The sequence below is a fragment of the Tamandua tetradactyla genome, chromosome 1, assembly GCF_023851605.1.
Source record: "Tamandua tetradactyla isolate mTamTet1 chromosome 1, mTamTet1.pri, whole genome shotgun sequence".
Taxonomy (NCBI): domain Eukaryota; kingdom Metazoa; phylum Chordata; class Mammalia; order Pilosa; family Myrmecophagidae; genus Tamandua; species Tamandua tetradactyla.
The window spans coordinates 77,388,432-77,413,397 of NC_135327.1; the positions used below are offsets into that span (position 1 = coordinate 77,388,432).

The 24,966-nt window shown below is 36.5% G+C and overlaps 1 long non-coding RNA gene across 1 annotated transcript; it reads left to right on the forward strand.

The window, feature by feature from the left end:
* Positions 1-273: 273 nt before the first annotated feature.
* Positions 274-22,170, forward strand: LOC143684940 (uncharacterized). Its single transcript, XR_013176278.1, has 4 exons — positions 274-309; positions 7,207-7,305; positions 20,655-20,780; positions 21,848-22,170. It is a non-coding gene; the product is annotated as an uncharacterized LOC143684940 (long non-coding RNA).
* Positions 22,171-24,966: the final 2,796 nt, after the last annotated feature.

The following is a 24,966-nucleotide window of genomic DNA, read 5'->3' on the forward strand; positions in this document are numbered from 1 at the left end:
TTCAAGTCCTAACTGCCAGCCCTGTAAATGTCAATTTGTTTGTGATTAAAAATCTTTGAAGATGTTATTAGTTAGGATGAGGCCAAATTGGATTAGGATAGGCCTTTAATTCAATACAACTGGTGTCCATATAAGCAGAGGAAAGTTGCATGCAGATATTCAGACAAAGACAGAGAGACAACCATTAAATGGAGGCAGAAATTGAGTAGTGCCCCAAGTCAAAGAACACCACGGATTGCTGGTTTCCTAGGGAACCGCCAAACAGTCTTCCATAGTGGCTGCACCATTGTACATTCCCTCCAGCAGTGCGTAAGTATCCCAGTTTCTCCACATCCTCTCTAACATTTATAGCTTCCTGATTGTTTAATAGCAGCCATCAATTATATCTTGAAAAAGGGGAAATAATGATAGCACTTGCCAAACGAGAATTACCATCAATATTTAAAAAGCTTGACCATATTCATTTAATTGTAAGCTAATCTTATTTAACTCAGGACTGCCCAACAAAAATATCCTACCAGTCATTCATGATCTGAATTCTGTTGTATGAGATCAATTTAAATATGATGCATATACAAAAGTCACATGACATCTGTTTTATAATAAATAATGTAGTGGTCAACTATTACTCATTAATAGCTTTTTTGAGATAAGCTATCGAGTCTGCTCTTTCTGCTTTCTTCTTCCTTTTTTAAAAATATTTTTTATTATAAATGATAAACAAACATATAAACATTCTTGACATACAAACATTCTATACAAGATGTACAGTCAATGACTCATATCATCACATAGTTGTGTATTCATCACCATGATAATTTTTTGAACATTTGCATCTCTCCAGCAAAAGAAAGAAAAAACTCATACATACCATACTCCTTACTCCTTGCTCTCATTGACCACTAGTATTTCAATCTACTCAGTTTATTTTAACCTGTTCCCCCATTCTTTGTTTATTTTTTATCCATATTTTTTGCTCATTTGTCCATATTGTAGATAAAAGGAGCATCAGACACAAGGTTTTCATAATCACACAGCCACATTGTAAAAGCTTTATCATTATAAAAATCATCTTCAAGAAACATGGCTGCTGGAACACAGCTCTACAATTTCAGGTATTTCCCTCTAGCCACTCTAATACACCATAAACTAAAAAGGGGGTATCTATATAATGCAAAAAAATAACCTCCAGGATAACCTCTCAACTCTGAAATCTCTCAGCCACTGACACTTTGTCTCATTTCTCTCTTCCCCCTTTTGATCGAGAAGGTTTTCTCAATCCCTTGATGCTGAGTCCCAGCTCATCTCAGGATTTCTGTCCCACCGCCGGGAGTCATGTCCCATGTAGAGCGGGGAGACCAGTGAGTTTGCTTGCCATGTTGGTACAGAGGGAGAGAGGCCACATCTGAGCAACAAAAGAAGTTCTCCGGGGATGGCTCTTAGGCATAACTTTAAGCAGGCTTAGCCTATCCTTTGCAGGGATAAGTTTCATAGTGGCAAACCCCAAGATTGAGGCTCAGCCTATTGATTTGGTTGTCCCCACTGCCTGCGAGAATATCAGGAATTCTCCACATGGGGAAGCTGAATTTTTCCCTCTTTTCCCTGTTCTCCCAAGGGGACTTTGCAAATACTTCTTTATTCACTGTTCAAATCACTCTGGGATTTATCAGGGCATCACACTAACATGGACAAACCAACAAAACCTCATGTCCTATTCAAAATCCCATTTGCTTATGGTGTTCAATTAAACTGACCATACATGTTAAATTAGGAAACATACTAGTGGAAATATAAATTTTGCACCAAATAAATATTTCTCCATTTAGTCTCATGCAGAAATAAATGAATTAAATTATGAATGACCATCTATTTTCAACACTCTGTAAAACTGACATTCCTTTGTTCTTCCTCATGCAAAAGTATCTTTTAATTTGTACATTTAGTCACTATCATTGTACACTCTAGGCATTCTTAAATTATACCACCTCAGTCTATCTTTCCTTCTGGTTTCGTATGTGCCCCCAGCCCTTCTCACTCTATCATTCTTACATTCAGCTTCATTCAGTGTACTTACAGTATTGTGCAACAATCAGGTAGTATTGTGCTGTCCATTTCTGAATTTTTACAATCAGTCCGGTTGCACAATCTGTATCCCTTCAGCTCCCATTACTGAATCTCTACTCTATTTCTATCTCCTGATAACCTTTGTTCTTAACTTAAATTCTCCAAGTTCACTCATTAATGTTAATTCATATCAGTGAGACCATGCAGTATTTGTCCTTTTATTTCTGGCTAATTTCACTCAGCATAATGTCTTCAAGATCCATCCATGTTGTTACATGCTTCGTGACCTTATTCTGCCTTACAGCTGCATAATATTCCATTGTACGTATATACCACAACTTGTTTATCCACTCATCTGTTGATGAACATTTGGGCTGTTTCCATCTTTTGGTAATTGTAAATAATGCTGCTATAAACATAGGTGTGCAAATGTCCATTTGTGTCCTTGCAGTCATATCCTCTGAATAGATACTTAGCAATGGGCTTGATGGATCATATGGCAATTCTATACTTAGCTTCCTGAGGAACCACCAAACTGCCTTCCACGGTGGTTGTACCGTTTTACATTCCCACCAACAGTGGTAGTGTGCCTCTTCTCCAACCTCTCCAGCACTTGTCATTTTCTGTTTTTTTGATACTGGTCATTTTCATGGGTGTAAGATGATATCTCATTGTGGTTTTGATTTGCATTTCCCTAATAGCCAGTGAGGTTGAACATCTTTTTATGTGCCTTTTAGCCATTTGTATTTCCTCTTCTGAGAAGTGTCTGTTCATGTCTCTGACCCATTTTTTAATTGGGTTGTTTATCTTTTTGTTGTTGAAGAATCTGTTTATATATTCTGGATACTAAACCCTTATCTGATATGTGGTTTCCGAATATTGTCTCCCATTACATAGGCTACCTTTTTACTTTCTTGACAAAGTTCTTTGATGCCCAAAAGTGTTTAATTTTGAGGCATTCTCATTTATCTATTTCTTTCTTCAGTGCTCATGCTTTGGGCATAAGATCTGGGAAACTGCCTCCTATTACAAGTTTTATAAGATATTTCCCTACATTTTCTTCTAAAAGTCTTATGATCTTAGCTCTAATGTTTAGGTCTTTGATCCATTTTGAGTTAATTTTTTGTGTAAGGTGTGAGATACGGATCCTCTTTCATTCTTTTCTGCTTTCTTCTTAATGACAGGAAAGACCATTTTTGTTCCAGGGATATACTTCTTGGGATTCTCCAAATACTCCATCAGTGTATGCTCTTCCCAAGTGATGCATTTGCTTTGTTAGCAACTTTGTAAGAGAATCCAGGGGACTGATTATCTTCCACCCAAAGAGACCATGCAGATTTGGTGTAGTCTTGTGCTTGCCTCCCCTTTCCACCATGTGGCTCTGGGCACATTTCTGGACAAATTTCTTCTTGCCCCTCTCAACATCATCCATTTTGAATTCACTCTCTCATCGCATGTGACAGAGGTCCCTGGTCAGAAGCCAGACATCCTGCTCTCTCAGAAAGTAGGACTTTTACCACTTTTCAGACAATGTAAAAATTTTATGACACTTCATTACATTTAACCTCCCATTTTATGGGTTATTTTGATATGTTTTAATTCTGTAGGTATTTTATGCTGTACAAGACATTACTGTAATTGTTTTATAAACCTAAATATTCATTTATATTTACTTGTATATTCTTACATATTCTTTCCTTTGCTTTTCATTTCTTCATTCAATCATGTTCTAATTAGAATCACATTTTTCTGCCCATAGAACTCCTTTTAGTAGTTCTTTTGGTGTAGTTCTGCAGACATTGGAAGAATAATATTAAAATCCTACCTTTATTCAGACTCCAACAAATTCTATTAATGCCATTTTTTTTTTGTTTTAGGATCCATTCTATGCTCCCATATTACATTTAGTTATGTTCCTTAGTCTCCTCTGTCTCTGTCTCTCTCTCTCTCTCTCTCTCTCTCTCTCTCTCTCTCTCTCTCTCTCTGTCTCTCTCTCTCTCCCCTTCTGCCATTCTATTATGTAATGGTATGTGTCTTAGTTTGCCACAGGTGTAACAAAGTATGCACAAAAAGATTCACTTAAGAGAAATTATTATCTCATGGTTCTGGAAGCTGGAAGTGTGAACAAATTACCATCAAGGCTATGCTTCCTCTTAGATGGGAGAATACATTCCATGTCTGTCTGCTATCCTATCGAGCTGCCCTATGACCCAGCAATAGCACTACTTGGTATATATCCAGAAGAGCTGAAAGCAATGACACAAACAGACATTTGCACACTGATGTTCATAGCTGCACTATTCACAATCGCCAAAAGATGGAAACAAACCAAATACCCATCAACGGACAAGTGGATCAACAAAATATGGTGTATACATACGATGGAATATTATGCAGCAGTAAGATAAAATGACATCCTGAAGCACATGATAAGATGGATGAATCTTGAGGACATAATGCTGACTGAAATTAGCCAGAGCCAAAAGGACAGATACTGTATGATTCCACTTTTATGATCAGCATAAAGGTATAATCAGAGATTTATAAGACAGAATACAGAGGACTTAGAGATACATAGAAGCTAGAGATGAGTGAACCATTAGCTAATGAGATTGAACTCCAGTATAAGGGAATAGATAGGAGCAAAGGTGATTCTCTAGTGGGTCTAGAATATTACCATGTTGAAGATGAACAAGATTGAAAGTGGTTGTAGAGACCTACGCGTCACACTGACTCACACTAGAAATATGAATGAGTTTTTTCAAGAATTGCTTCAAAGATATGATTCTTGTATAAACAGTGTTTAAGTCCAGGGTACAGGGGGAAAACTGCTATTGCATGCTATGAGTTATGTTCAAAAAGAAACCATCAGCACTACCACAGCAACAGCAGAGGTAAATAATGGGGTGAGGGACAAGAGTTAAGAGAGGTTTAAATCTCCTATTTGGTGAGGGTGTGTTCATTGGTTTCCTGTCTCTTGGGAACAATGAAATTATCTAAAATTGAGAATGGTGATGGACTGTGGGCTTTGGGCCCTCTACATGATGCCCGATGAATGCAGGTGGCTGAAGGATGCCCCGACAGAGAAGTAGATTGGTGAACAATGGTGTATACTTATGAATGAAGGCTGCACTGCTACAAAAAGGAACAATGTCATGAGGCATGCAATGATGTGAATGAACATGTGGGACATTTGGTGAGACAAAATAAACCAGAAACAAAAGAACAACAATGGTATGGTCACCTTTAGAAGATGCTTATAAGAAAATAGGGACCTAGATTATAAGCTTTTAGAGCAGACACATTAAGTCAGGAGTGTTGATTATTATTTCTGGATTTTAAGAGGCTGTTTTATATATATAACCTGATACTTAGAGATAAGAATGAAGCTGAACAGGTTGGGGTTAAAGTAATTCAGAACATAGTGGTAAGGAAGACAGTTTCTATATTTTAGGACCACACATACTCTTTGAGACCAATGGAAGAAAGTTTTATTTGATTTGGAACTGAAATTTTCTGTAGTGCATAATCAAAAAGTATTGGCAAAGTCTCCTGAGGAAGGGGAGAAAGACTATGGAACTATTAAACCTTACCATCAGGAAATCCCCTGATACTGTGTCAAACTTTATAGACACCCAAATCAATAGGCCATGCCCTCAATCATGAGGCTTACTCTTGTGAAGCTTATGTGGGTACCATAGAAGCTTAGACTACCTATAGGCATGCCTAAGAGGTACTTCTGGAGGACCTCTTTTGTTGTTCAGATGTGGCCTCACTCTCTCTAAGCCCAACTCTGCAAGTGAAATCACTGTCCTCCCCCTACATGAGACATGACATCTACAAGTGAAAGTCTGTCTGGGAATGTGGGAGAGGATTCCCAAGAATGAATCCAGACCTGGCACCATGGGATCAACAATTACATCCTGACCAAATGGGGGAAAAGCAGTGTAATTAATAAAGTATCAGTGGCAGAGGGAGTTCAAATACGGTCGAGAGGCTACACTGGAGGTTGCTCTTACACAAGCTTCAGTTAGACCTTGCTGCCTACCATAACCTGCCAACTCCCAACCAGGACCACTCCAGCCAATCCTAAAGAACACGTAGGGCAATTTATAAGAGTCCAAAGGAGTTCCAGGCACTAGAGCAACTTTCCAGAAACCTATAACGTGTAAGAGATCATTTTTTGTATGTTTTTTTTTTTAGAGATCATTTTTTGTATGTTTTTTTTTAAATGTTTTCTTTAAAAAAAAAAAAAAGGGCAGGCACTGAGAATCTAACTGGGGTCTCCAGCATGGCAGGTGAGAATTCTGCCACTGAGCCACCATTGCACTGTTCAGGAGATTGGTTTTACATTTAGATTTATATAACTGGTTTTATGGATTCACTCAAATACTAGGAAAATCCCTCACTGTTTCATAGAACAGAGCAGGACTCACCTGGGTTTCAATTGGTGTTTCTCAGCCTGCTTAAAGGCAAGTGCTGAAAATATGTTAGCTATATCCACTTTATCATTTTGGTCTTAACTGTGTCAATCTAATAAAAATTCCCTGTATCTGAAAGGTTGCCTTTTAATTAACAAAAGACATTTTGGTATAGTTTATATATAATACCAAATAAAGTATACTGAACACTTTTCATATATTTTTTTTAATTTTCTACTTTATAATAGACCATTAGATTCTTTTAAGTCAGAGGGACCTATTGTAATCCCTAGGATAACCACGAAAAGAATACGGAAAAGTTATAGCCAACAAATTAATGATTAACAAGATGAAATAATAAAAAGTACTTAAGCCAAAGAAGGAAGGAAGAGAGAGAGAAAGAAAAATGGAAAGGAAACACAGCAGGGAAACAAGTAAAAAGCAAAAGGGAAAAAAGAGAATTACAACCTAAATATATCTGTAATTATACTTAATATAACTGAATTGATTATTTCAATTAAAAGACAAAGATCTTCAACCCATATTCAAAAACCTGTATTCAATCAATAAATTCCTAACAAGACCAATTTTATTGGATTTTTTATCAGATTTCTTTGTTATACATCAGCTTATATTTAATTCATTTCTATTTTCATCTCTATAATTTCCTACTTCTGAGGAGATCATGTGTGAAGGTTTAACCTGGTGTTCTTTTTCAAAGCTCTTAAGATGATGCCCTAAATATCGCTTCTCACACAAACTGGATATACAAACTGGACTGACAATTTTAAGGTTATGTTTTCTGAGTACAACCTTGAAGGTAAGCTGATTTCCTATAATCCCTATTGAATGAAAATTAAAATCAAGTAGTAGCACTGACGTTTTATCATGATATTTGAGAAGCCTGCTAAGAAATCTTAACTGGTTAAAGGCCAGTTCTTATATGGTTGGGAGCAGGTGAAAGGTAGAACAAGGATTTTCTCAATCCACTATGGATTCATCTTGTCACTTGTAGAAATTACCAGATGAAGATTACAAAAGGCACAGAACTATAGATTATTTCCCATCAAGAGTTGGAAGCTATATAGATTGGGCTATAGATAATGTTAGCCTGAAAATGGTTTAAAATATTTTTACCAACTCTATATCTTCCCATGGTGGTTATTTGTTTCTGTGCCATTTCCCTTTGTCTGTCTCCTTCCATTCTTATTTGGCCAGAATTTTTATCATCCCCAACTCATCGAACAGGACCAGAATCTGAGCAGCCTGTACCTTGTCTAGACACACACAGAATTTATTCAATTTTTGTGCCAGTTTGGAACATTTTCCTTAGCAGTAACAATATTAGTTAAGAAGCAATAGAGTTTTAACTAATGGACATTTTTTAAATTAAGAATCCATTTTGAAATGTACTACTACACTGATCACATGTAAAGAACGTAAGAGTGGTCAAAAATGATAATGATGATTCTAGTATAATAGTCCTGCAGGCTCAAAATTAAGAGTTAAGAAAGTGAAATATAAAATACAACATTTCATCCTCCACCTGTAAGTTCCAACAGTGTTTAGCTTTAGCCAAACATCACTAGTCACTGAACTAAAGTTGCTTTTTGGTTTACTGGAAATTGTTAATGGCATTCACTTAGTAAATGTGATTGGTTTTAAAGATATATAAGAGTATAAATATAAGTAATGTGTAATGTATACAATGAAAATAACATAGAAAATATATCAAAATAGAATGCATTGAGGGTCCCCCCCCCCTTTAAAAGTGATCCACACTGACTGTGATTTGAAAAGGACGTCAATATCAACTCTGGAACGATGTTTAAAATAATAAAACCCACACTTCAGGTCTGACCACATTAATCACTCTCTTGGGATGAGAAACCTTGGGATATATCTTTTAAAGCATTGAGAATGAGCTTGTATTCTAGGTATACAACAAACACCCTCCTCCACCAAGGTCAAAACTTCATAACTCCAATACATTTTATTGATCTTTCTACTACAGGGTTGATTATTAATCAATATTTCTATTTTTCTTTAAAATTTATAACTTACTATTTCATACTTTTGATTTCTTTCATCTATTTTCCTTAGATATATTTCATTTCTTTCTCATTTCTTGAGATAGATGCTTGATTTATATTCACTCCTCTAAAAAAATAAGATCACTTAAAGCATGCTTCCAGTTTCCAAATATATTGAATACAGAGTATTTTTATAGCAGTCATTTCCTAAATAGTTTAGAATTGGAGTTTTGATTTTGTCTTTGATTTAGTATGTATATATGATAGTTGTTATTGTTGATGTTTTTACTTTAAAATTTCTGATGGAATAGATTTTTGGCTAAACTTTGGTTATGAACATCAAAATTTTTTCATTGTGTCATTGTATGTATTGAGTAATACTTCTATATTTTAAAATTCATTGAGAGCTTTGATACGTTTTTAGAAACATTTCATCAGATATGAATTCTGTGTATGCCTATTAAAGTAAGCTTCATTGATTATATTCTTCAAACCTTCTATATCCTCACTTATTGCCTATTTATCAAAAAATCAAGAGGAATAGTAGAGTAGCAAATTGCAATTGTGGTTTTGTCAATTTTGTCTTGTTTCCAAGAGTTTTAGTTTTATTTTGATGTTGCATTATATTTCACACACAGGTTTTTGAATGTCATAATTTCATCATAGAATCACTGCCTTTTATTAATCCAGCCTAACCCTTTGTGCTATTTGATGCTTTTTGTACTTTTTTTTTTTTTTTTGGAGGTGTGTGGGCAGGCACTGGGAATTGACTCCAGGTCTCCGGCATGGCAGGTGAGAACTCTGCCTGCTGAGCCACCATGGCCTGCCCTGATGCTGTTTCTATTGAGTTGAATTTTGTCTGATACTAAAATTGCCACTATTACCACCAAATTTAGCAACCTGCTTGCTTTACTTTGCATTTTTCCAGTATATTATTGCACTTCTTCTGTTTGTTTAACTGTTTCTCTGTCATTTTGCTTAGGTGCTTCTCTATGTACAATCAAATTTTATGCTGTTTTTCAATATGTAGATTTTAATATAATCAGTCATATGTACTAATATGTATTCTAATATTTTACATATTTTCTGAAATTTCATAAATAAAATTTTATTTTTATACTATATATCTTTACTTTATAAACCTAAAATAATTTGTTTTAATGTGGGACTTGTTTTATAACAACACTCTCAACTATCAGTGGTAACAGCTTTAGTTTTTTAACATAACTTTAAATCCTCCTCTTCCTGTGTGTAATTTCTGTGATTAATTTCTTTCTTTGCAAAAAACACTTTCAAGTAGTTTTTTTCCAGGATACACGAGCAATAGAATTTCTGATTTGTGATGTTCTTCAACATGTCTTCCAGTAAATTAATGTGCGAATTTATTGCATGCAATAATGGAAATCTTTGGATCACAAATTATTTTCTCAACCCTCAATTGTGGCTCCATTTTCTTATTGCATACTCATTGTTCTTTAAGGCCTCCAGCACCTGAAGCTTTTCTCAAAAACTTTGGTATAATCAAGAATTATCAAGGAGATTATAGATGACATCTGCCTCTTGTCATGCACTCTATCTATCGAGATAGTTTTATGGATCATTGGCTACTTCAACTGAGCATATCCATTGAGTAAACTCAATGCAGGGAAGCTTTGGGTTTGTGACAGAGTTGTAACTGTCAGAAAAGGGGTTGGTCCACCAAACAGCCCAGCACTTATTACTTTGTATTTATGTCATTCTGAAAGAAAGAACATTCATTCTAAGCCTCACCCCCTCCTTGGACCAGTTTTATTTATCCTCCTGCTGGAGAACTGAGCAGACCCTCAATTGCGCAGCAGCACCCTTCTGGAAATCAGATCTGTGGATAAAATTGCTTCCTCTAATGCAGAAGAATTGTAAGTACTATGCCCGATGGTACATCTGCTCCATGGGCAAGAGCCTGTAGTTAGCACCGATCGCCAGCAACCCAGGCTTCTCCATCTGCCCTTGGCAGGAGATGTTCTTTAGTAGCTGCAAGAATGCTGGGGAGCATCTCTAATACATCTCTTTTGCTGGGGAGGTTTTTTAAGATCAAGGTCATTTTCACATGTGGTGACATTTGTGGCCTTCTTAACACTAAACTTTCAAGTCCAAGTGTTAGCTATGATACTAGAAACCCTTAACCTAGCAGTCCTGAAGTCCTGCAAACCTTCCAATGACATCAGCTGGAAGGAACTGTTCTTTGTTGACACCTACTGCCAGTATACTGCCCAACACCTTGTGTGCCCTTTCGGACGGTAACCAAAAAACTAACAAAAGTGCTGAACAGAGCCTCATGCAACCATGCGTGCATAATTACGAAGGTAATATAATGTGGGTTACCAAATAAAAATGGACCAAGATAAAAAAAAAAAAAAGTGAGAAAATCCAGAGTAACAGATGTAGAAAAAATTCTAGGTTAGCAAGAACTAGATGCCCTGAGTCAAAGCATAAACAGTTGCAAGATCTTAGAATATAAATATTTTGTGATAGCAAGAACAGGTCTACTCCTGACAGACAGAATTGGACATTTCCTCCTGTTGTACTGGCAATTGCATTCTTCTGGACTTAAAGAGTTGATTTTCATAGTTTTACTTCATAGGAAAATCTTTTCATTGAATTTACAAATTTGTTAGCATCATTGGTGCATCTTATCCTCTAATAATTACTTTCCACATGGCATAAATTATATTAACTTCCTCATTTGTAACTTTATGTACTTTGCCTGGTTTGAAAGTATTTTCAAATTTATATGCTTTTCCTTCTAAATGTATTTTCTAGAGTATTGTCTAGGACATGTATTTTTAGAAACAAGTTTTTATAATTTTTAAATCTATCATTTTCTATGTTCTAATTTGTTTATTTCTGACTTAATCAATTATATTTCAATCTGCTGTTTTTTAAGACTATTGCTTTTTGAAAAGTATAGCACTTAATGAAATATTTTAAGTTTTTGTTTGTTTGTTTCTATTATTTTTGCCTAAAAAATTTTCAGGGATTTGAACAGACACTTCAAAAGGAAAATTATTCAGTGACCACTATGCACACAAAAAAGTGTATATTATTAGTCATCAAGCAAATACCAGTGAAAACCATAACCTACCCAGCAGAAAGTCTAAAATTTAAAAGAATAACAAAACCAAATATTGGTGAGGGTGTGAAGTACCTGGAACTCTCAAACCTTGTTGGTGGCAATGTAGAATGGTGCAACCACCTTGAAAAAAACTGTCTTGAAGTTTCTTATAAAATGTACCATACAAGTGACTTCTGGGAAGATGGCCAAATAGAGTAGCTTAAGATTAGCCCTGCTCCACAAAAAAGTTAGACAAGGGACAGGGGGGCAATTCAGGTGGCAATTCAGGAGTGCAGCTGACCTGGGAGAGCCTTCTGCACCACATAGGTCAGCCCTAGTTGCAGACGCCAATGAACTGAGAAGCAGAAAGCTGGAGCCTGGCACAGAGGCATGGAGCCCACAGGAGTTCATGGACAGGAGCCAGAGACTAGGAAGTAAGCCAGGCCACAGTCCTTGGGCACGCTACCCTCACCAGCACTTATCCCACACCCCACACACCTGAACCCCGTCACCTGCTTCCATTCCCTGTGCTCCAGGTGCCCACACCCCACCAGCACCCAGTGTATGTACCTGCCCTACCCCCCCATCTCAATTGTAGCCCAGACCACCTTTCTTGCACCCCTCACAAGTACTACCTCTCCCTCCCTGTTCCCTGCAGGCTGTTGCCAAGGCATAAAGGCTGCAGGCACTAACCTCCATACCCAGGCTACCCCTGCACCCTGCCTGTAGTGTCACACAGCCTCACCCTGCCCCCCACCAGAGCTCTGCACATCATTTTACAGCACTCCTAGACCCATGCATGCACACGGGCACCCAATCATGTCATTCACCTGTGAGAACCTCAGTTTTCAACAGTCCTAGATCTGCGCATGCACACGACCCTCAACCACACTTCCCAGCTCTGAGAAAGTGCTAACCTGTGCAGCGGGGACATATCAGTCCCCAATCCATGAAGGCATATTGCTGACCTGCTGCCACAGCTCTACACATGCACACAAAGGGCCCCAGGAGTTAGAGCAGTGCACACCAGGATTATGCCCCGCAGACCAATGCACCCATACAACTACATCCTCACTGGCCACTGGGCACCCATGTTCCCAACATCAGCCCAACATCCCCAACTTGTGCCTATACCTTCCCTGAAACAATCACTGCACTGAGTGCCCTATCCTGCACCCTGCTCCCTGCTGTACAACCATTCCACAAACACAAGGCATTAGACTACTGAAAGAAATCAACACTCAAAGTAAATCAGTACAGATATTTACATGCCATAATGACAGCAGATCATTAAGCATATCACAATGCAGGCAGATATAACCCTGCCTAATGACCAAATTAAAACACTAGAGGAGACACAGATGTTGGAACAACTAATCAAAGAATTCATACAACTCTACTTAATAAAATAAGTGGGATAGCAAATGACATAAATGAAATCAAGAAGACAGAAGAGCATAAAGAGGAATTTGAAAAAATAAATAGAAAAATAGTGGCCATCACAGAGATTAAAGACTCTGTTGACAAAATAAAAACATACTAGAGGCATACAACACATGATTTGAAGAAACAGAAGAAAGAATAAGTGATGAATAAGGACAGGATAACTGACTTCAAAGACTCAAAAGAGCAAATGGCAAAAAAGATGAAAACATTTTAATTGGATCTCAGGGAAATGATAGACAAAACAGAATGCTCAAATATAAGAATCATCAGCATCCCAGAAGGAGAAGAGAGGACCAAAGGGCTAGGAAGAGTACTTGAGGATATAATGCAGGAAAACTTTCCAGCCCTCATAAAGGACATAAATATACAAGTCAAAGAAGCCCAATGAACTCCGAACAGAATAAATCCAAAAAAGATCTTCCCCAAAACACATACTAATCAGTCGGTCAAATGTTGAAGAGCAGCAGAAAATCCTGAAAGTGGTAAGAGAAAAGCAACCTACTACATACAAGGGAAACCAAATAAGACTGAGTTCAGACTACTCAACTAACAACTTGGAGGTCAGAATGCAGCGGTATGATATATTCAATGTACTGAAAAAGAAAGACTTCCAGCTAAGAATTCTGTACACAGCCAAATAGTCCTTCAAAACCGGGGTAGAGATTAAAATTTTCACAAAGAAGTCCTGAAAGAATTTGTCAATAAGAGACTGGCACTACAAGAAATACTAAAAGGAGTTCTGCCAGCTGAAAAAAAAAAAGACAGGAGAGGGAGCTATGGAGGAGGGCACAGAATTGAAGAACACCACTAAGGATAATTTAAAGAATACAAAGAGAAAGAGAGAAAAGAATATATAGCTCTGACAAATAAAATGCAAAAGATAAGATGGTGGATTCGAGAAATGTCTTTTCAGTAATAACTTTGAATGTTAATAGACAAAACTTATGAAATAAAAGATACAAATTGGTAGAGTGGATTAAGAAACATAATCCAGCTATACGTTGCTTACAAGAGACTCATCTTAGAAACAAAGATACAAATAGATTGAAAGTGAAAGGATGGAAAAAAGATTTTCCATACAAGTTGTAACCAAAAGAAAGTGGAAGTAGCTATGCTAATGTAGAACAAAATAGACTTTAAATGTAAAGACATCATAAGAGACAAAGAAGAAAACTATATGCTAACTAAAGGGTCAATTCACCAAGAAGATATAACAACCATAAATGTCTATGCTCGCAATGAAGGAGCTCCAAAGTACCCGAGACAGACATTGACAAAACTGAAGGGAGCAATAGATGTTTCAACAATAATAGTAGGAGACTTCAATAAACCACTCTCCTCTACAGATAGAACAACCAGACAGAAGATCTACAAGAAATCAGAGAAGTTAAATAACTTGAGAATGAATTAGGCCTAACAGACATATATAAGTGATTGCATCCCAAAATACAAGGATATACATTCATCTCTAGTGCTCATTGAACTCCAGGATAGATTATACGCTAGGGCACAAAGCAGGTCTTTATAAACTTAAAAACATTGAAATTATTCGAAGCACTTTCTCTGGTCACAATGGGATGAAGCTGAATCTCAATGACCACCAAAGAAAGAGAATACTTACAAATATATGGAGATTAAATAACACACTCTTAAACAACCAGTGAGTCAAAGAAAAAATTGCTAGAGAAATAAGTAGCTATCTGGAGATGAATGAAAATGAGAGAACAACTTATCAGAACTTATGGAATGCAGCAAAGGCTGTTCTGAGAGGGAAATTTATTGCCCTAAATGCCTATAGCAAAAAACAAGAAAGAGCAAAAATCGAGGACTTAATAGCAAACCTGGAGGAACTTGAGAAAGATCAACAAACTAACCCCAAAGCAAATAGAAGAAGAGAAATAACAAAGATTAAGCAGAGATAAATGAATGGGAGAACAAAAGAACAATAGAAAGAATCAATAAAACTAAAAGTTGGTTCTCTGAGAAAATCAATAAAATTGATGCACCACTAGCAAGACTGACAAAGAAAAATAGAGAGAGGATACAAATAAACATAATCAGAAGTGAGAAAGGGTGTGTTACCACAGACCTTGAAGAAATAAAATAAATCATAAGAAGATACTATGAACAACTATACGCCAACAAACTAGACAACTTAGATGAAATGGACAAATTACTGGAGACACAAAAACAAGCTACACTGACTCAGGAGGCAATAGAAGATCTCAGCAAAACAATCACAAGCAAAGAGATTCAATCAGTCATCAAAAATCTTCCTACAAAGCAAAGCCTAGGGCCAGGTGGCTTCACAGGGAAATTTTATCAAACATTCCAAAAAGAACTAACATTAATATTGCTCAACTTTTCCAAAATATTGAAGAAAAAGGAACTATACCTAACTCATTTTATGAAGCTAATACCATTTTAATCACAAAACTGGGTAAAGATGCCATAAGGAAGGAAAACTACAGACCAGTCTACCTAATGAACATAGATGCAAAAATTCTAAATAAAATATTAACAAATTGAATCCAACAACACAGTAAAAGAATTATACATCATGACCAAGTGGCATTCATACCAGGAATGCAAGGATGGTTCAACACAAAAAAGATTGATTAATGTAATACAGCACATTAACAAATCAAAAGGGAAAAATCACATGATCATCTCAATTGATGCTGAAAAAGCATTTGACAAAATTCAGTATCCTTTTCTGATAAAAAACACTCCAAAAGATAGGAATAAAGGTAACTACCTCAATGTGATAAAGGAAATATATAAAAATCCAACAGCCAGCATCGTACCCAATGGAGAGAGACTGAAAGCTTTTCTGCTAAGATCAAGAAAAGACAATGATATCCACTGTCATCACTATTATTCAACATTGAACTAAGAGCTTTAGCTAGAGTAATCAGACAGGAAAAAGAACTAAAAGGCATCCAAATTGGAAAGAAAGAAGTAACATTCTCATTATTTGCAGATGATATGATACTATACTTGGAAGATCCTGAGAAATCTACAGCAATTTTATTTGAGCAACAAATTCAGCAAGGTAGCAGGATACAAAATTAACATGTGAAAATCAGTAACATTTCTATACACAAACAATGAGCTAGCTGAGGAGTCAATTAAGGAAAAAATTCCATTCAAAATAGCAACTAAAAGAATCAAGTATCTAGGAATTAACTTAACTAGGCATGTAAAGGACTTGAACACAGAAAACTACATAACATTAAAAGAAATCAAAGAAGATCTAATTAGGTGGAAAGACATTCCCTGCTCATGGATAGGAAGGCTAAATATAGTTAAAGTGTCAGTTTTCCCCAAATTGATCACCAGATTCAGCAAAGTACCAATCAAAATTCCAACAACCTACCTTGAAGATTTGGAAAAGCTAATTACCAAATCCATCCGGAAGTGAAAGAGACCCTGAATAGCTAAAAGCATCTTAAAATAGAAGAACAAAGTGGGAGGATTAACACTCCCTGACTTTAAAACCTACTATAAAGCCACAGTGGTCAAAACAGCATGGTACTGGCACAAAGATAGAAACATTGTCCAGCGGAATCGAATTGAGAGTGGAGAAATACACCACCAAATCTATAGTCAACTGATTTTTGACAAGACCCCCAAATCCTCTGAACTGGGACAAAATAGTCTTTTCAACAATTGGGCATGGAAGAACTGAATATCAATAGCCAAGAGAATGAAAGATGACCCCTATCTTCCACCCTGCACAAAAATTAACTCAAAGTGAATCAAACACCTAAATATTATACTAGCACCATTAAGTTTCTAGAAGAAAATGTAGGGAAAGATCTTCAAGACCTAGTAATAAGAGGTAGCTTCCTAAACTTTATACCCAAAGCACAAGCAATAAAAGGAAAACTAGATAAATGGGAACTCCTCAAAATCAAATACTTTTGCAACTGAAAAGACTTAGTCAAAAAGGTGAAGAGGCAGCCAACTCAATGGGAGAAAATATTTAGAAATCACATATCAGACAAAGGTTTGATTTCCTGTATATACAAAGAAACCAATCAACTCAACAAAAGAACAAACAGCCTAATTATTAAATGGGCTACAGACACGAATAGGTGTATTAGTTAGGGCTCTCTAGAGAAACAGAATCAACAGGGAACACTTGCAAATATAAAATTTATAAAAGTGTCTCACATGACCGCAGGAACGCAGAGTCCAAAATCCACAGGGCAGGCTGTGCAGCCAACAACTCCGATGGAGGGGCTGGATGAACTCCACAGGAGAGGCTCACCAGCTGAAGCAGGAATGGCACCTGTCTCCTCTGAGTCCTCCTTAAAAGGCTTCACTTGATTAGATTAAGCATCACTCATTGTAGAAGACACTCCCCTTTGGCTGATTACAAATGGAATCAGCTGTGGATGCAGCTGACGTGATCATGATCTAATTCTATCAAATGTCCTCATTGCAACAGACAGGCCAGCACTTGTCCAACCAGATAAACTGGTACCACAACCTGGCCAAGTTGACACATGTCCCCAACCATGACAATAGGCATTTTTCTGAAAAGCAAATACAGATGGCTCAAAAGCACATGAAGAGCTGCTCATTTTCATTGGCTATAAGGGAACTGCAGATCAAGATTACAATGAGATACTCCCTCATATCTATAAGAATGACTGCTATTAAACAAACTAGAGACTATAAGTGCTGGAGAGAATGTGAAGAAACTGGGGCCCTTATACATTGCTAGTGGGAATGTATAACGGTGCAGCCACTATGGAAGACTGTTTGCCAGTTCTTCAGGAAACTAAATAGTGAGTTGCCTTATGTCCCAGCAATACCACTACTTGGTATATACCCAGAAGAGCTGAAAGCAATGACACAAACAGACATTTGCAAACTGGTGTTCATAGCAGCATTATTCACAATCACCATAAGTTGGAAACAGACTAAATGCCCATCAACAGAAAAGTGGATCAACAAAATGTGGTATATACATATGATGGAATATTACACAGCAGTAACACAAAATGACGTCCTGAAGTACATGACAAGATGGATGAGGCTTGAGAACATAATGCTAAGTGAAAATAGCCAGACACAAAAGAACAGATACTGTATGATTCCACTTTTATGAGCTGCATAAAAGTGTAATCAGAGGCTTATTTTACACAGTATAGGGGACCTAGAGATACATAGAAGCTAGAGATGGGTGAACCATTAGCTAATGAGGTTGAACTTCAATATAAAGGAATAGATAGGAGTGAAGGTGCTTCTCTAGTAGGTCTAGAAGTAATATTACCATATTGAAGATGAACAAGATTGAAAGGGGTTGCATAGACCTACGTGTCCCACTGATTAACTCTAGAAATATGAATTAGTTCTTGCAAGAATTACTTCAAAGATATAATTCTTGTACAAAAAGTGTTTAAGTCCAAGGTACAGAGGGATAACTGCTACTGCATGCTATGAGCTATGCTCAAAAGGAAACCATCAACACTACCACAGCAGCAGTAGAAGTAAATAATGGGGGGAGGGACAAGAGTTAAGAGGAGATTTAGATTTCCTATTTGGTGAGGATGTGTTTATTGGTTTCCTGTCTCTTGGGAACAATGAAATTATCTAAAATTGAGAATGGTGATGGACTGTGGACTTTGGTTCCTCTACATGATGCCTGATGAATGCAGGTGGCTGAAGGATGCACTGATGGAGAAGTAGAATGGCGAACAATGGTGTATAATTATGAACGAAGGTCAAGCTGCTACAAAAAGGGACTAAGTCGGGAGGTGTGCAATGATGTGAATGAACATGTGGGACATTTGGTGAGAAAAGATAAGCCAGAAACAAAAGAACAACAATGGTATGGTCACCTTTAGAAAATGCTTATAAGAAAACAGGGACTTAGATTGTAAGCTTTTAGAGCAGACGCATTAAGTCCAGAGTGGTGATTATTATTTGGATTTTGAGGGGCTGTTTTATATATATAACCTGCTGTTTAGAGATAAGAATGAAGCCAAACAGGTTGGGGTTAAAGTAATTCAGAGCATAAAGTTAAGGAAGACAGTGTCTATATGCACATACTCTTTGGGATCAATGGAAGAAAGTTTTATTTGGTCTGGAAGTGAAATTTTCTGTAGTGCATAATATAATTCAACCTGTCTGTATAGTTCATTTGAACAGTTGAAACACAGGAAGCCCAGAATAAGAAAAAAGTCCTTTAATCCTGTTAGATTACTGTAATGCCTGGATACATACTAGAGTATATTAAGCAGATAATCAAAAAGTATTGGCAAAGTACTGGGAGGATGGGAAAAAGACTATGGAACTATTAAACCTTACCATCAGGGAATCCCCTGATACTGTGTCAAACTTCAGGGACACCCAAATCAATAGGCCATGCCCTCGATCATGAGGCTTACTCTTGTGAAGTTCATGTATGTAGTGGAGAAGCTTAGACTACTTATAGGCATGCCGAAGAGTTACTTCTGGAGGACCTCTTTTGTTGCTTAGATGTGGCCTCAGTCTCTCTAAGCCCAACTCTGCAAGTAAAATTATTGCCCTCCCTCCTACCTGCGACATGACATCGAGGGGTGAAATTCTCCCTGGCGATGTGGGAAATGACTCCCAGGGATGAATCCAGCCCTGGCACCATGGGATCAACAATTAAAAATCTAAAAAAAAAAAAAAATGTACTGTACATCTAACCCAAGAGTAGTGAAAATATATGAGCACAAAAAGACTTACACCTAAATGTTAATAGCAGCTCTAGTCATAATCAGCAGAAACTGGGTGTAGCTTAAAAGTCCATCCATAAGAGAATTGCACAAAAAAACTGTGAGATAGTCATAGATGGAAACACTCACCACATAGTATTAAAAATAATAGAAAGATCCTATGCAGCAACATGAATGACTCTCAAAAACGTATTGCTGAATGAAAGAAATCTTGTACAAAAGATTACACTGTACTGTATGATTCCTTTTATATTGAATTCTGAAATAGGTAAAATTAACTTATGGTTTGAAAAAAAAAATCAGAACAATGTTTGCCTTTGGGAAAATTGACTGGGATGGGAACTAAAGGGATTTTCTGAAGTTCTATCTGTTGTTCTATATGTGGATGAGGTTTGTCAAAATCACAAATGGGACACTTAAGACTTGGCATTTCACTTTATATAAAGTCTATCTAAAAAATAAGAAACACAAACAAATATTGATGTCAGCTGAAGTGTATAGAAGTAAACCATATTGATATCTTCAACTCACTTGGAAATATAAAGAAAATTAAGATAGACTGATAGATGGATTGATAGATTTATATGATTTTGATAAGGTAAATGTCACAAGATATTAACAACTATAGAGTCTAAGTTGAAATTACATAGATGCTCATGATTCAATTCTTTCAATTTGTCTGTATATTTAAATTTTCTCATAATAAAATATAGGGAAAAATATCTTCAGGCACATTTTTGGTTATCTCCTATAAGATTTAAGACCTAGTAAATATTTTTTATTTTGTAATGGATTATTACCGTCTGCTTGATCTTCTTTTAGATGCAACTATTGGTTAAAACATGTGTATGTTTCTTTTATCTTTTTTTTTCCAAATGAGGTCATCATTGCTACCACCTATTATTGGATATCTCTAATATGCCAAGCATTGTGCTGGACCCTGGGGGAACAGTGTGAGCAATTCAGACATAGCTGTCACATCCCTGATGAAGCTTACAGCCGAGTGGTAAACTCTACTATTACTCCATTTTTACAGAGTGACCTGGAGCTCACAGAGTTAATGTGTGTGTATGTGTGTGTATAGTCTTTCCACAGATTATAAATAATTAGGGAATATTAGATCTACTGTTGGAAGCTGCTCAAGAGAGGAAGTAACTCATTATGATCATTCAAAAGTGTTTGAAATAAGACTGTTCAACCTTTAATAGAATTAACTGTTATTCTCTGTAGGCAGAGGTAGGGTGAGCCTTTAAAATCTCAATCAGTTCCAGCCTCTCCCTGATCAACATCTTACAATGGTGTTATGATTGAATCATATTCTCCACAAAGACATGTTCAAGTCCTAACCCCTGGTCCTATGGATGTGAACTCATTTGTATATAGGATATTTGAAGACATTTTTAGTTAGGGTGAGGCCTTAGTCCAATGGAACTAGAAATCATATAAGCAGAGGAAATTTGGAAACACTAAGAGGAAGAGACAGATGGGGAGAGAGATGGCAACAGCATACCAGAATGCTAGGCTGAGAAAGCATGGTCCTGCCAACAGCTTGATTTTGGACTTCAAGCCTCCAAAACTGTGAGGCAGTAACTTCCCATTGTTTTTGCCGACTGGTCTGTAGTACTTGTTATGACAGTGCTGGCAAACTAAGACAAATGGCCTTCTTTCATACTTTGAATAAAATCCAGCCTTCATCTTGGCCTTCGTCACCTGACACTTGGTGACATCACCTGACCTCTCCTATATGTTCTATTGTTTTTACTTTTCACAAGATTCAGCCACATGGTCTTTTTGCCAATCCTGGAATCTCCCAAAGAGTAGCTCATTGCTGAGCCTTTGTACTTGCTGCCCTTCTCCTTCGAATTCTCTCCTCACAAACTCTTATGTGGCTGGCTCCTCCATGTTCTCCAAATCTCAACTGAATCACCAGCCCTTCAGAGAGAACTCCCCTGACAACCCGAGTAAAGAGCACCCCTGAAGCTCTCTGCCCCCTTACCCTAAATTATAGATTTTCAAGGCACAATAAATCATATTGCAAATGTGACTGCTGTTTTATTGTGCTTCTCCCTCCAGAACCTTGATGGTTCCATTCACTACGATATCCTGCACCTGGAAGAGTGACCATCACACAGCAGGAACTCAATGAATATTTTGAATGAATAAATGAATTGCTGCACAGTGCAGAGATGTAACTTGAGTATTCTGTTAAAGTCACAGGTATGATCCTCTCAATGACGATGTCTTTTGGTCTACACTGATGGCAGATCTTCAGGCTGCCACCTCTCACTATGGGGCAATTGAATGGCCTGACACCACCTGGAATGTGCGATTATGAAACATTTAAGAAGCAGGCTGTTGGGTGCTTCAGTTTTCAGTGAAAACAGATCCCTAGTGGGAACTGGGATGATATTTATATAACTTCTATGATTATGCACAAGCAGTTACACCACAGCAATAGTGCTCTGATTCATGGACCACTTTGCAATTGATAGTGCAGTATTGTTTCATGATTTGAACATAGAGGAAAATAAAGGACAATCAAATTAAATAAGTTTATGATATAGCTTTGACTTTTTTTTGTCTGTGGTCAAAAGAGAAATACCTCACAAAATGGGAAGAAGTGAGAATAGGCTTGGTAGTACATATTGTATATAATGTGTAAAGGTACTAAAAGCTTCACAAAATAATACACAAATATTTTTTAAAAACATGATTTGAAGATTCATACATAAATTATTGTAAATTTTTGTTAGAAAAACTAATAATTTTAAGTGATTACTAATATGAACTAATTATAATATGTAAACTCATAGACACAAAATATAAAATATAGGGTATAAGAATATAATATGAGGCCAAAGAATGGGGAGCAGTTGTTTAATATGTACAGAATGTTTAACTAGATTGAACTTAAAAGTTTGGAAATGTACAGAGGTGATGGTAGCATGATATTGTGAGAATAATTAACAGTGCTGAATAGTGTGTGAATGTGGTAGAAAGGGGAAGTTTAGAGTCCCCAGAAAGAAAGGTAGAGTTTACAACATAGTAATATATAACACAATGAATCTTGTGGTGGACAATGGCTGTGATTAACCGTACAAATATTTTAAAAGTTCTTTCATGAAATAGAGTAAATGTATGACACTATTATAAGGAGTCAATAATAGAAGGGTCAATAGGGAAAATGTACCTAATACAAACTATGAACTATACTTAGTCGTATTTTAATACTTTTTCATCACCAACAACAAATCTACTATACCAATACTTTGGGTAAATAATAGGGGAGAATAAAGGGTATGGGGGGATTTGGGTTTTCCTTTTTCTTTTTATTTCCTTTCTGGAGTAATGAAAATGTTCGAAAATTGATTAGGGGATGTATGCACAACTATGTGATGGTACTGTGAGCCAGTGATTGTATACTTTGGATAGCTTTGTATGGTGTGTGAATATATCTAACTAAAACTGCATCTCAAAGAGGAATGATTAAATGCAGTGGTTTTAAAAATTCTAGAAAGGTTCAAAAGTATGCTAGTCAGAAAAATAAGCATCAAAGAATCCAAAAATACAAATATTCCTATACCAGCTTTATAATGTGACAGCAATTAAAGTATGATTATTTCATCTACCTACATTTTAGTAGCAATGCACTTTTAAAAACTTATCTTTGAAATGCTCATGGGGTGGAAAAATATAAAAAGGCACGTAAAAGAATAAAAACACTCAAAATGGGCTAAAACCACCCTATTACACATAAAATAAGAGTAGAATGATAGATACAGGCACAGAATAAATATAAATTTTAGATGAATGTAATATTAGCTTTAAAAAATGCCTTTAAGTGAATAGATTTTAAGCAGATGAATTTTAGGCAAATTGATTTGGCTCTAGTTTGGACCCAATAGGTGTGCAATAAAGGTTTATGAGATTATAGTAAATTATAAGAGACAGACTTAAGCTAAATTACAATTTGCTATCATTATTATCTTGAAAAATTTAGCATGATAAAAGTTATTTTATATTAGAAGGATCAAAAATGCTTTTATTATTGCATAGTTTTAGTACCTAAATGTGAGGGGTTTTATTCAACAATGTTCATTAAATAACATTGCGCTGAAGTGCAAGTTGGAACAGTGAAAATATCTACCTACTATTGTTCCATAACAGGGTCAGCGATTACCTTATAGTTTCACAACAAATGCTTTGCTACAGAACTCAATTTAATACAAGAAATGTATTTCAGTGCCTGCCAAACAGCATAGGAAATAAAGATCATTAAAAATGTTTTAAATTTCAGAAAGGTTATGGTCATCCAGGAAGATGGGGTGGGGTGAAAGTGGCTGGATAAGCACTGAGGACTGTAACTCTAATAAAGCTGACCCTAGCAGTATGTGTGATAAAAGAAAGACAACAAAGGAGGAGACCAAGGAATGGAAAGAAATATTCTAAATGGAAAAACTTAAAGAAAAAAATAACATCTAAATTTGGCTTTGGAGATGGAAATTGTCACAGGTAGAAAAGAGCAGGAAAAATGAAAATGGGCAATATAAATGAAGATGAATACTGAACAGATTACAGAAAAGAAACAACTGGAAGAAACAGATTGGTCCATGGGATGCTGCCAGAAAAGTCTGCAACATAGCTTATAATATATTTTCCAGAGTGAGAATTGAAAAGTTGAAATTACCAAGATACTGAAATGCAGTGTTTGAAGTAAGTTTTGTTCTTTTTACACTCATCTGCATTTATGTATTCAGATCAAATTTCTGAACGTTGGCAAGCTTACTTACTATTCAAGTTTGCTAACTGCCAGAATGCAATATACCAGAAACGGAATGGCTTTTAAAAGGGGGAATTTAATAAGTTGCTAGTTTACCATTCTAAGGCTGAGAAAATGTTCTGATTAAAACAAATCTATAAAAATGTCCAATCAAAGGCATCCAGGCAAAGATACCTTGAAAAGATCCAGGGAAAGAAGGCCAATGAAGTTCATGGCTTTTCTCTCAAGTGAGAAGGCACATGGCAAACCGAGTCAGGGTTTCTCTTTCATCTGAAAAAGCATGTGGTGAACATGGCATCATCTGCTAGCTTTCTCTCCTGGCTTCCCTTCATGAAGCTCCCCAGGAGGTGTTTTCCTTCTTCATTTCCAAAGATCACTGGCTGGTGGACTTTGCTTCGCATGGCTATGTCAT